Source organism: Chiloscyllium plagiosum, unplaced genomic scaffold (assembly GCF_037043375.1).
Source record: "Chiloscyllium plagiosum isolate Xiang-an unplaced genomic scaffold, Cpla_swu_hap1 HiC_scaffold_53X, whole genome shotgun sequence".
Taxonomy (NCBI): Eukaryota; Metazoa; Chordata; class Chondrichthyes; order Orectolobiformes; family Hemiscylliidae; genus Chiloscyllium; species Chiloscyllium plagiosum.
The window spans coordinates 18,988,251-18,999,892 of NW_028270191.1; the positions used below are offsets into that span (position 1 = coordinate 18,988,251).

At 46.7% G+C, this 11,642-nt stretch overlaps 1 protein-coding gene across 1 annotated transcript in view; it reads right to left on the minus strand.

Moving 5' to 3' along the window:
• wnt10b (wingless-type MMTV integration site family, member 10b) overlaps positions 1 to 1,203 on the minus strand; it is a 13,441-nt gene extending 12,238 nt beyond the window's left edge. The window contains exon 1 of the mRNA XM_043681834.2: positions 968 to 1,203. The gene's annotated coding sequence lies outside the window, so the exon portion shown is untranslated. The remainder of the gene's footprint in view (positions 1 to 967) is intronic.
• Positions 1,204 to 11,642: the final 10,439 nt, after the last annotated feature.

Below are 11,642 nucleotides of genomic sequence, written 5' to 3' on the forward strand. Positions count from 1 at the left end.
TCATCAGGTGGTTGTGGAACAGGACAGAATTCTGTGACATAAGTCACAGAATTTACAGCAAAAAATTGCAGTGTCAGCCAACTGAAACGATATATTGAACAAATCTAGGTTCAATAGGCTTGTTCAATATATCATTTCAGCTGCATGACGCTGTAATCTTTTGCTATAATTTCTGTGTCTTGTGGTCTGTTCCCCAACCACCTGATGAAGGAGCAGCTAGTGCTTCCAAATAAACCTGTTGGACTATAACATGTTGTTGCGTGGAGTCCAACACCGGGCTCCACAGCATCAATAAATTCCAGGTCACTGTCGCATTATACAATCCCAGAGATGTGTGTTGGGGGAGGGGGGTGTCGGTTTGTATATAAAAAGAACTCTTCTCCACAACCCCCTCCCCCCGACAGGAATACCATTGTCACTATGGACCATAATTCATCCAATCGCTCCCAAGCACCTTCACATCACACCTGCAATTTGTGCCAATGTTGACATGGGGTCGCTATCTCGCCTGGTCCGTTTATGCGCACCCCCACCCCCCCCCCCCCCCCCCCCCACCCCCGCCCCCCAACTCTGTTCCTCCATTCAACAGGATCATGGTCGATCATCCAACTCAATCCCCGTCCCTGCTTTCTCCCCCGTAGCCTTGAATCGCTTTAAGCCCTACGAACTATATCTAACGCGTTCTTGAAAGCATTCAATGTTTTGTCCTCAACTGCTTCCTGCGACAGACAACTCCACAGGCTCCCCACTCTCTGGGTAAAGACATTTCTCCACATCTCAGTCCTAAAGTGACCCATCCAGTATCCCGAGACTATGACCTCTGGTTCTGAGCAGAATTCTGGCTCCCCTTCTGAATCCAGGCTGAACTTGCCTCCTCTCCACCAACTCTGCTCCCCTGTCCTCACTGTCTCCCACTGGCGAATTATCAACTGCCAACTCCCTCTCTCTCCATACAGCTGGTGCTTACCTCTGCTCAGGATGACGGTGTCCTGCAGGACCTTGCCCCCGTCCTCCAGAGTCGAACAGTTCCACCTCTGGTCCAGAGTTGATGCTGACACTCGTGAATAGCGACTTGGATTCCCTGCACGGCAGCGGCGGTCACATCAGGGACTCCGGACACACAGGCCCAAACTGGCGCTTGCTGAGACCCGGCAGGGTCAGGCACACTGCGTTGGCCGTCAGGATGGGCTCCAGGGGATCTTCCAAGCCCAGAATCTCGTTCCCGGCACCCTGAAGCAAACGACAAGGACAAGAAATGAACACTCGAACTAGAAATGAGCAGCCTATCCCCCAAAGGAGAGGCACTTTGACATCTCCCTGGCAGAGCACAGGGTGCCCATGTGTAAAGGTGTAAGAACGGAACCGCATTATCGCTCCCTTACCGGACAGTGTGAGCGAGATGGCGAGGAGGAGAGGGACAGGTCTGGAGATTCTTGGAGCAGCCATGCTGGGGGGAGTGAACCGGCGCAGAACAGTTCGGGCCGATGAGCGGGTACGAACCCCCGCCCCTTGCCCCGGTGCCCTTCCGTCCTGTCCTCCCTTCTTCCCCCGGACCGAGCTCTCAGATCCGTGCTGAGTTACGGTGCGATGCCGTGCTCACCGGGTCATGTTTGAACGCCCCCGTTCGGCTGTGGTTCACTGCCGCCGAGTCCGTCAGGATTTAAAACAAAAATCCCACTCAGAGACAGAGGGAGGGAGGGAAGGGGGAGGGAGGCGGGGGGGGGGGGGGGGGGGAAGGTGGGGAATCCCCACCTCAGTTCAAAGGCAGATTGAACCAAGATAGATCAGTCAGTCTCAAGTTGCTGCGCCAGGGACGCTGCGAAGCGCTCTCTCTGGTTCTGTGCTTCACATTGGCCCTGACTCTCACGCCGTACCCCCTGTTTCTCACCAGCCCCCCAATACACACCCTGTCTATTCTCGATCTCTCTCTCTCTCTCCTCCCGCTCTCTCTCCTCCCTGCCCCCACCTCTACCCCACAATCTCGTTTGCTTCTCTCTCTCCCTCTCGCTCCTGGATCAAACACTGAACTCTGTTTGAAACCAAAGACTTTGATCATCATAAATACTCAAGTGAAATCTTTGAAAATTGAACTTCATTTGAAGTGCATCTGCTCAAGGAGGGAGCCAGTGTGATGCTAGTAGTTTTTTTTTGCAGTATGCGGAGAGAGAGAGAGAGACAGACAGAAAGAGAGGTGCGAGTCTGATTACTGCTCTCCTCCTGCACCTCAAGTTTTAAACGCACCTCTCTCTCTCTCTCTCTCTCCGAATCATCGAGACTATGATCTCTCTCTCTCTCTCTCCTGTAAACGAGCAGCCTTTAATTCAATCAGAGGCGCTGGGGCAGACAATAAAGGCACCAATGGAAACGCATGGAAAACTTGGGGGAAAATCAGGTCCCGTTAATGGGCCATTAATCCTCCTTCAGCCCCATCCAAAATTCCAGCCACTTCTTAAGGTAGCTCCTGAAGCTTTTTCTGAGCAATTTGACATTCACGCCATCCACTACCAGTAATAGTTTTTAATCATAATTAGTAAATATTGACGGATGATGTTGACATTAATGCAGCATTGTGTAGTTAAAGATTGCTCATTCTGATCCTGTGCTTCAACGTCCCCCCACCCCAACACAACACACACACACACATTCTGCTCTCTTTATACACATCCCATTACTGACCCTATTTCAGGGGCAGCGCATTTCAAAACGCGCACAAAAAAAAGTACAGGACAGCTGTGGTTTCCGTTGACAGCCTCTGCAAATCAAAGCGATTCATTGCAGCCGAAGCCCTTTGAGAGCTCTCCCAGAAACGTGACAACGCACATCCAAGCCTTTTATATCGCCATGTATATACAATGGAGACGCCGAGAGAGACTGAAAGGGGGGGGGGGGGGTAACAATCGGGAAGTTGGCCAAAGTCAGCCGCCCAGAAGCAAGGGAAGGTGTAATGTTCGAGGGGGGGAACGGGGACCGAGGCGCTTTGCAAACCGCGGAAGAGTCCCCGGGGCAAACAAGAACCCGCCGGCGAGTTCCGAAACGGCAGAAGGAATCAAAATGTACCAGATGCTTTGCTCCTGTCTGGACACCTCCAGTGTCACTTGCAGAGATATCTCTAGCTAACTTGCGGCTGTGTGCAATGACAGGGTTAGTGCAGCCTGGTCAGTATTTGGCACCACCCCCACCCACTTCCTGGCTCATTTCAGACCGAACCCACTGAAGTCGCCGCCAGACATGATAAAGTTATCGTTTCCTTCAATCCAGGTGAAAAAAAACACTTAGTTAATGCACTGAGACTGCGGTCGGTCTACAGAACAGTCTATCCCAGCTGGATGTGAAAAAGGACCAGACTGCTGGAGGCTTCATCTCTCTCTCTCTGCTCGCTCTCAGGAGTATGACCGTGACTTTCTTCAGTACCTGGACGACCACCGCTCACAGATTGGCGCCAGGAGGGGGAAGAGACTCCTCCGAAAGTTGGGGTTGGCCTGAGCACATTAGAGCTTCGCTATTCCCTGTTCCTGGTACTTACTTGATCCCGAGATCCCAATCACAGCGTTCACCATTCCCAGGAAAGGTAGATGCAAAGGTAAAATGAGGCGGGGAGTGGTGGGTGGCTGGAGGGTATTTTTTTAAATCATTGACCGCGTTAGTAGCGGCGCCCAAAAAGGTGCGATTTTGAGATTGTGGCCAGCAAGATATGCAAACAGGCGCGCTAAAGACTCCAATATTGCTCAGCGCAGTGATAACAACGGACAGAAGGGATGCAGCACTCTTTGATGTGAGGTGGACAAAATCAGCAATAGATTGTGGCGTTATTTTTGCGTCGGGAATAAGCAATGTCTGCGCACAGTTTAAGGATCGTTTTGGTGCTTAGTGTGCCCTCACCGGCTGCTGGGCCGAGCCAATAAGCTGCCAGATATGTCATGTTTCATGAAGATTTGAGCAGCTTCTTCAATGTCCTGCTGTTTGCCGGCTGCATCTCCGAAAAACCACGTGATATCTTGAGAGCTGGGGATACAAACGTTATTTCTGTTCTTTTGGAATCTATAGCTTTGTACCGTGAGTCATTTTCTTCCGTAAATGTCCTCAATTCGAACTTTCTAGTCTCAAAGCATCGCAATGGTAAGGGGTCAAAGGGCTCAAAGTGCCATGTAGCCAATTGTCCCGAACTGATTCACGACTGACTGAGTTGTCAAACCCGTTGATCCCAGTCTGTGTGCAGGAAGAGGACAGTGCATAAAACACACGCACACGTAGACACACAGCACATAAAACACACACACACACAAATGCAAACACAGATGTATACACATAGGCACACAGATGTATACACATACACATGCACGCCCAAATACACTCAGACACACAAATGTACACACAAGTTACGCACGTACACACACACAGACAGACACACACACACACATACAGCCCAACCTTGCACATGCACTTCAACAAACCTCTTTCTCCAACCCCACTCTGTCATCAGCATAAATTCCATCTTTCCCCAGTTTTCTTCAGTTCAGACGAAGGGTCACTGGATACAAACATCTGTACTCAGAAACAGAAACTCTGTTTCTGAGTACAGATGTCAGTTTCTGTTTTTGTTACCTGGGTCTCTAACCTGGTCGCTCGGCAGTAGAGTCGCAGACGCCTACAGCACAGAAAAAGATCCTTTGGTCCGTCGAGTCTGCGCTGGTCAAAACAACCCCTCAACTATTCAAATCCGAAGAGAATATCTACATACTTTTTAAAATGTGATAAGGATTTCTGCTTGTATCATCCTCACAGGCAGTGACTTCCACATTCCCACATTCCCACAAAAAACCTCCCCATATCGCCTCTCAACCTCCTGCCCTTAGACCTCAAATCTATGCCCCTTGGTCAGTGACTCTCCAACAAGGGGAAAATTTTCTATCCTGTCTATGCCCCACATAAATTTCATACCTCTCAATCATGGTCCCCCTCAGTCCCCTCTGCTTCAAGGAGAACAACCCCGTTCTTTCCAATTTCTTTTCATAACTAAAATTCTCCAATCCTGCCAACATCCTGGTAAATACCCTCCAAAGCTTATCCAGTGCAATCATATCAATTCTGTAACGTGGATTCCAAAACTGCACACAGTACTGCAGCTGTGGCTTACCAACGTTTTATACAGTTCCAGCACCATCTCCCTGCTCTTAAACTCTATGTCTCGGCTAGTAAAGACAATCATCCCAAATGTCTTCTTAATCACTTTATCTACCTATCCCTCTACCTTAAGGAACTGGTGGACCCGCACACCAAGGTCTCTGTGATCCTAGGTGCATCGCAGGGTCCTGCAGCTCATCATGTTCTCCCCTGCTTTGTTTGTCCTACTTAAGTGCGCTACTTCACATTTATCCACCCCGACACAACTCCACCTGTTCCCCAGTGCCAATTAAAAATGCTTTTGACAGTTATCTCTGAGCTCGCTTTATTGAAGATTCAGCAGGTGAAAGCATGCACCAAATTTTAGTTTGCATTGGAATGTTTGCAAGGTGCATGTTTAATAAATAGAAAACCAAAAAGTGTCAGAGGTGTTGAGAGGGTAAATCGAGTCTTAGAGATGTACAGCACGGAAACAGACCCTTCGGTCCAACCCGTCCATGCCGACCAGATATCCCAACCCAATCTAGTCCCACTGCCAGCACCCGGCCCATATCCCTCCAAACCCTTCCTATTCATATACCCATCCAAATGCCTTTTAAATGTTGCAATTGTACCGGCCTGCACCACTTCCTCTGGCAGCTCATTCTATACACGTACCACCCTCTGTGTGAAAAAGTTGCCACTTCGGTCTCTTTTATATCTTTCCCCTCTCACCCTAAACCTATGTCCTCTAGTTCTGCCCCCCCCCCCCCCCCCCAGGGAAAATACTTTGTCTATTTACCCTATCTATGCCCCTCATGATTTTATAAACCTCTATAAGGTCACCCCTCAGCCTCCGACGCTCCAGGGAAAACAGCCCCAGCCTGTTCAATCTCTCCCTGTAGCTCAGATCCTCCAACCCTGGCAACATTCTTGTAAATCTTTTCTGAACTCTTTCAAGTTTCACAACATCCTTCCGATAGGAAGGAAACCAGAGTTGCACGCAATATTCCAAAAGTGGCGTGGCCTAACCAATGTCCTATAGAGCCGCAATATGATCTCCCAACTCCTGTACTCAATACTCTGACCAATAAAGAAAAGCATACCAAACGCCTTTTTCACTGTGAGCCTCATTCCTGATGAAGGGCTTATGCCCGAAACATCGACTCTCCTGCTCCTCGGATGGTGCCTGACCTGCTGTGCTTTTCCAGCACAACACTCTCGACTCTGATCTTCAGCATCTGCAGTCCTCACTTTCTCCCTGTAATCCATCTTGTCCAATTTCCACGCAACATTCGGGAGAAGTGTGGAACGCGGGGCCAATCCGTCGCGAAACTACAAGAGCTTATAGGTTTTTACTAACTTGAAAGATGTTCTTGCAGATGAACACGGATCAGTTTATACACACCATGCACTTCCACAGGCTTCTCTACACAGATGCGAACACATGACCTATACATACAATGAAACGCCATACCAGCCTATAAACACCGCAGAGACAGCCACATACCCAACACCCCATTATTCGTCTCCGGTATACGCTTAACTGCCCCCCCCCCCCCCATTCATCCTCTCCCCGTCCAGCTTCCCCAGTTTACCTCCCCAAACCCCCTCCCTTAGATCTCCCACATACACGTAACCTATCCCATACAGCTCTATGTGTTGAGAGTTCTAAGACTGAGCGTTGAAGAGGCTCACACTTCCACACCCAGTGGAAACCATTTCCAACCAGTATTATTTTGTAAATTTCTTGGGTTGCCCCCAGGTGCAGACGATGGAAATTCCCCAGCAACTGACAGCCATCAGCGGGATAAGCTCTGAGCCAACAAGTTGTGAAGGTAACGCGTTTGCAAATGATTTCAGTTCTGTAATATTCTGCTGTTGCTCCGAGTTCAGCGTGTTGTCAGACGTGCTTTGGAATCGCAAGTGGGGGAAGGTAGTGCTGTAATATTAGTGTCACTAAGTCATCATCCCGAAACCCAGACCAATGCTTTTGTTTTTTTTGGGGCGGGGGAGGGGGCGTGAGGGAGGAGAGGCGGGTGTATGGGTCCAAATCCCACCATCATAATAAAATCTGCAGTTGAAAAGCTGTTCTGTTGATAGTCATCATTGTTTTTTTAAAGTCTGATTTATTAATACCCTTTAGGGAAGGAAATTTGCATTTTTTTTAACCTGGTCTGGCCTACATGTGACTTCAGATCAATAACAATGTGGTTGACACTTTAACTGCCCTCTGGACAATTCGAGAAGGGCCACCGAGCCAGCGGTGCCCAGATCCCCTGAATAAAAATAACACTGAACTGCACGTAGATCTCAAATTATAACACAGCAATTGTAGCACGTAGCAGATACCCAGACGAAAATAAACCGAGAGAAGATCCATTCTGTTCATTGTCGAACGAAGTTACTGTTAACAGTGTTTTTTGTTATGATGCAAATGTTTAACATACTTGTGTCAGGCTACTTTCTCCACTGTTTAAGTGGAAGCATATTATTTTAAACATGTTCAAGCTTCGATTAAAATAAAGGAGAGAAGAACTTGGTAACAGCCTTTTAACCATTGCACTGTAGAAAGGACTCATGGTCTGTCCATTTTTGCACAGGTTTTAGCATTGGTTATCAGCAAGTAATTCATTCCTGTATCACACACAAGCAGGAGGCAATGCTAACAAACATGTTTTTCCAAATTTAAAATCCCTCAAATAAATAAACCATAATGAATGATTAAATGGGCTTCACTTTGGCATTTTAATGTTTTTTTGGAATAGTTCTTAAAGCAAGTATGGTTCTTAACGGGTTGGTGTAGATAGAGAAAGGTATTCACATGGATGAAATTATCTCAAACAATGGGCACATATACTACCACACACTAAAATCTGATGGGAAGGTGGTAGCGTAATGGTAATATCATTGGACTGATAGCCTGGAGGTCTAGGCTAGAGCGACGTGGGACCAAGACAACTAGAGGAATTTAAGATCTGTTAATAAACTTGGAACTGAAAGTCAGTGAAGGTGACCGTGACACGATCATTGTTTGTCATTAACAAAAAAAGTCCGCTTCACCAATATATCACCACAAATCTATGGCACTGAATGACATAGGGTTGGATGATGTGGAGTCTGTGTGGGTGGAATTGAGGAACCACAAAGGCAAAAAAACCATAATGGGAGTTATGTACAGACCTCCTAACAGTGGTCAGTACCAGAGGCGCAACATGTACCGGGAAATAGAAAAGGCATGTCAGAAAGGCAAGGTCACGGTGATCATGGGGGACTTCAATATGCAGGTGGACTGGGTAAATAATGTTGTCAGTGGATCCAAAGAAAGGGAATTCTTGGAATGCTTACAGGATGGCTTTTTGGAACAGCTTGTCATGGAGCCCACAAGGGAGCAGGCTATTTTGGACCTAGTGCTATGTAATGAACCAGACTTTATAAAAGATCTTAAAGTAAGGGAACACTTAGGAAGCAGCAATCATAATATGGTAGAGTTCAGTCTGCGGTTTGAAAGAGAGAAGGCAAAATCAGATGTAATGGTGTTACAGTTAAACAAAGGTAGTTATGAGGGCATGAGAGAGGAACTGACGAAAGTCGACTGGAAGCAGAGCCTAGCAGGAAAGACAGTAGAGCAAAAATGGCAGGAGTTTGTGGGTATAATTGAGGACACAGTACAGAGGTTCATCCCCAAGAAAAGAAAGATTATCCGGGGAGGGATTAGACAGCCATGGCTTACAAAGGAAGTCAGGAAATGTATCAAAGAACAAGAGAGATCCTATAAAGTGGCCAAGAACACTGGGAAATCAGAAGATTGGGAAGGCTACAAAAACAAACAGAGGATAACAAAGAGAGAAATAAGGAAGGAGAGGATCAAATATGAAGGTAGGCTAGCCAGTAATATTAGAAATGATAGTAAAAGTTTCTCTCTATACATAAGAAACAAATGACAGACACAAGTAGACATTGGGCCATTTCAAACTGATGCTGGAAGCCTAGTGATGGGAGATAAGGAAATAGCTGGAGAACTTAATAAGTACTTTGCATCAGTCTTCACAGTGGAAGACATGAGTAATATCCCAACAATTAAAGGGAGTCGGGGGCTGAGTTGAGCATGGTTGCCATTACAAAAGAAATGCTAGAAAAGCTAAAAGGTCTTAAAATTGACAAATCTCCTGGCCCCGATGGGCTACATCCTAGAGTTCTGAGGGAGGTGGCTGAGGAAATAGTGGAGGCGTTGGTTGAGATCTTTCAAAAGTCACTGGAGTCAGGGAAAGTCCCGGATGATTGAAAGACCGCTGTTGTAACCCCATTGTTCAAGAAAGGATCAAGACAAAAGATGGAAAATTATAGGCCAATTAGCCTAACCTAAGTTGTTGGTAAAATTCTAGAATCCATCGTTAGGGATGAGGTTTCTAAATTCTTGGAAGAGCAGGGTCAGATTAGAACAAGTCAACATGGATTTAGTAAGTGGAGGTCATGCCTGACAAACCTGTTAGAATTCTTTGAAGAGGTGATAAGTAGGTTAGACCAGGGAAACCCAGTAGATGTGGTCTATCTAGACTTCCAAAAGGCCTTTGATAAGGTGCCACACGGGAGGCTGCTGAGTAAGGTGAGGGCCCATGATGTTTGAGGTGAGCTACTGGCATGGATTGAGGATTGGCTGTCTGACAGAAGGCAGAGAGTTGGGATAAGAGGTTCTTTTCGGAATGGCAGCCGGTGATAAGTGGTGTCCCACAGGGTTCAGTGTTGGGGCCGCAGCTGTTCACGTTATATATTAATGATCTGGATGAAGGGACTGGGGGCATTCTAGCATAGTTTGCCGATGATACGAAGATAGGTGGACAGGCAGGTAGTACTGAGGAAGTGGGGAGGCTGCAGAAGGATCTAGACAGTTTGGGAGAGTGGTCCAGGAAATGGCTGATGAAGTTCAATGTGAGCAAGTGCGAGGTCTTGCACTTTGGAAAAAAGAATACAAGCATGGACTACTTTCTAAATGGTGAGAAAATTCATAAAGCCAAAGTACAAAGGGATCTGGGCGTGCTAGTCGAGGATTCTCTAAAGGTAAACATGTAGGTTGAATCCGTGATTAAGAAAGCGAATGCAATGTTGTCATTTATCTCAAGAGGGTTGGAATATAAAAGCAGCGATGTGCTACTGAGACTTTATAAAGCTCTGGTTAGGCCCCATTTGAAGTACTGTGTCCAGTTTTGGGCCCCACGCCTCAGGAGGGACATACTGGCACTGGAGCGTGTCCAGCGGAGATTCACACAGATGATCCCTGGAATGGTAGGTCTAACATACGAGGAACGGCTGAGGATCCTGGGATTGTACTCATTGGAGCTTAGAAGGTTAGGGAGATCTAATAGAAACTTACAAGATAATACATGGCTTGGAAAGGGTGGATGCTAAGAAATTGTTTCTGTTAGGCGGGCAGACTAGGACCCGTGGGCACAGCCTTAAAATTAGAGGGGGTCAATTCAGAACAGAAATGCGGAGACATTTCTTCAGCCAGAGAGTGGTGGGCCTGTGGAATTCATTGCCGCGGAGTGCAGTGGAGGCCGGGATGCTAAATGTCTTCAAGGCAGAAATTGATAAATTCTTGATGTCACAAGGAATTAAGGGCTACAGGGAGAATGCGGGTAAGTGGAGTTGAAATGCCCATCAGCTATGACTAAATGGCGAAGTGGACTCGATGGGCCGAATGGCCTTACCTCCACTCCTATGTCTTATGGTCTTATATCATTCTTACCTGGTCGAGCCAACATATAACTCCAGACCCAAAGAAATGTGATTGTAGGCATTAAGGAATGGTCTAGCCAGTGATGCTCATCTCCCACAAAAAGAGGAAAAAAAAATACACTCATATTAATAAATCTGCATGCATACGATCCCTCTACAAATGCTAAAGCGAAGGGAGTTACAGACCCAGGGATGGTAAAGCAGAAACACAGAATGTCAGAACTCTGAAAGGCTCTCATACTTAATCCTAAAAAGCTGTATGTACTTGTTAAGTCTGGAATACCTGCTGAGGACCACCATACCAAAGTAATGAGCCATCCATCATAATTGAAAACCGATCTCTAACCTTAATACTTCAAATATGCCTAAGGTACCCCATCAGACAGACTTCATTCTAAAGGCTAAAGGCCAGCCCCAAAGTCAATTGCCTCTCAAGCGTAAGGTGTCACCGGGTTACCAACCCATCACGACTTTGAACTTTTCTTTTCATGGTTTTAACAAAGTAGAATTGTTGGATTTCACTGTGCAGTATAAATATACACACACACAAACACTTGCATAAATATGTACGCATTAATGTACAAATCTATGCAAGTGCACACAACCACATCATATGCACTTGCTGATTCACATACATGGACGTACACACAAACACACATGCATATAGACACCCAATACACATGTACGCACACACAAAATCACACATTCACCTGATCACCCTCACTCTCTCAGGGCTCAGGCACGCAGACACATAGATTCTCCAGTCACACTCACCCAGGGGCTAAAACGAAACACTGAGATCTTTT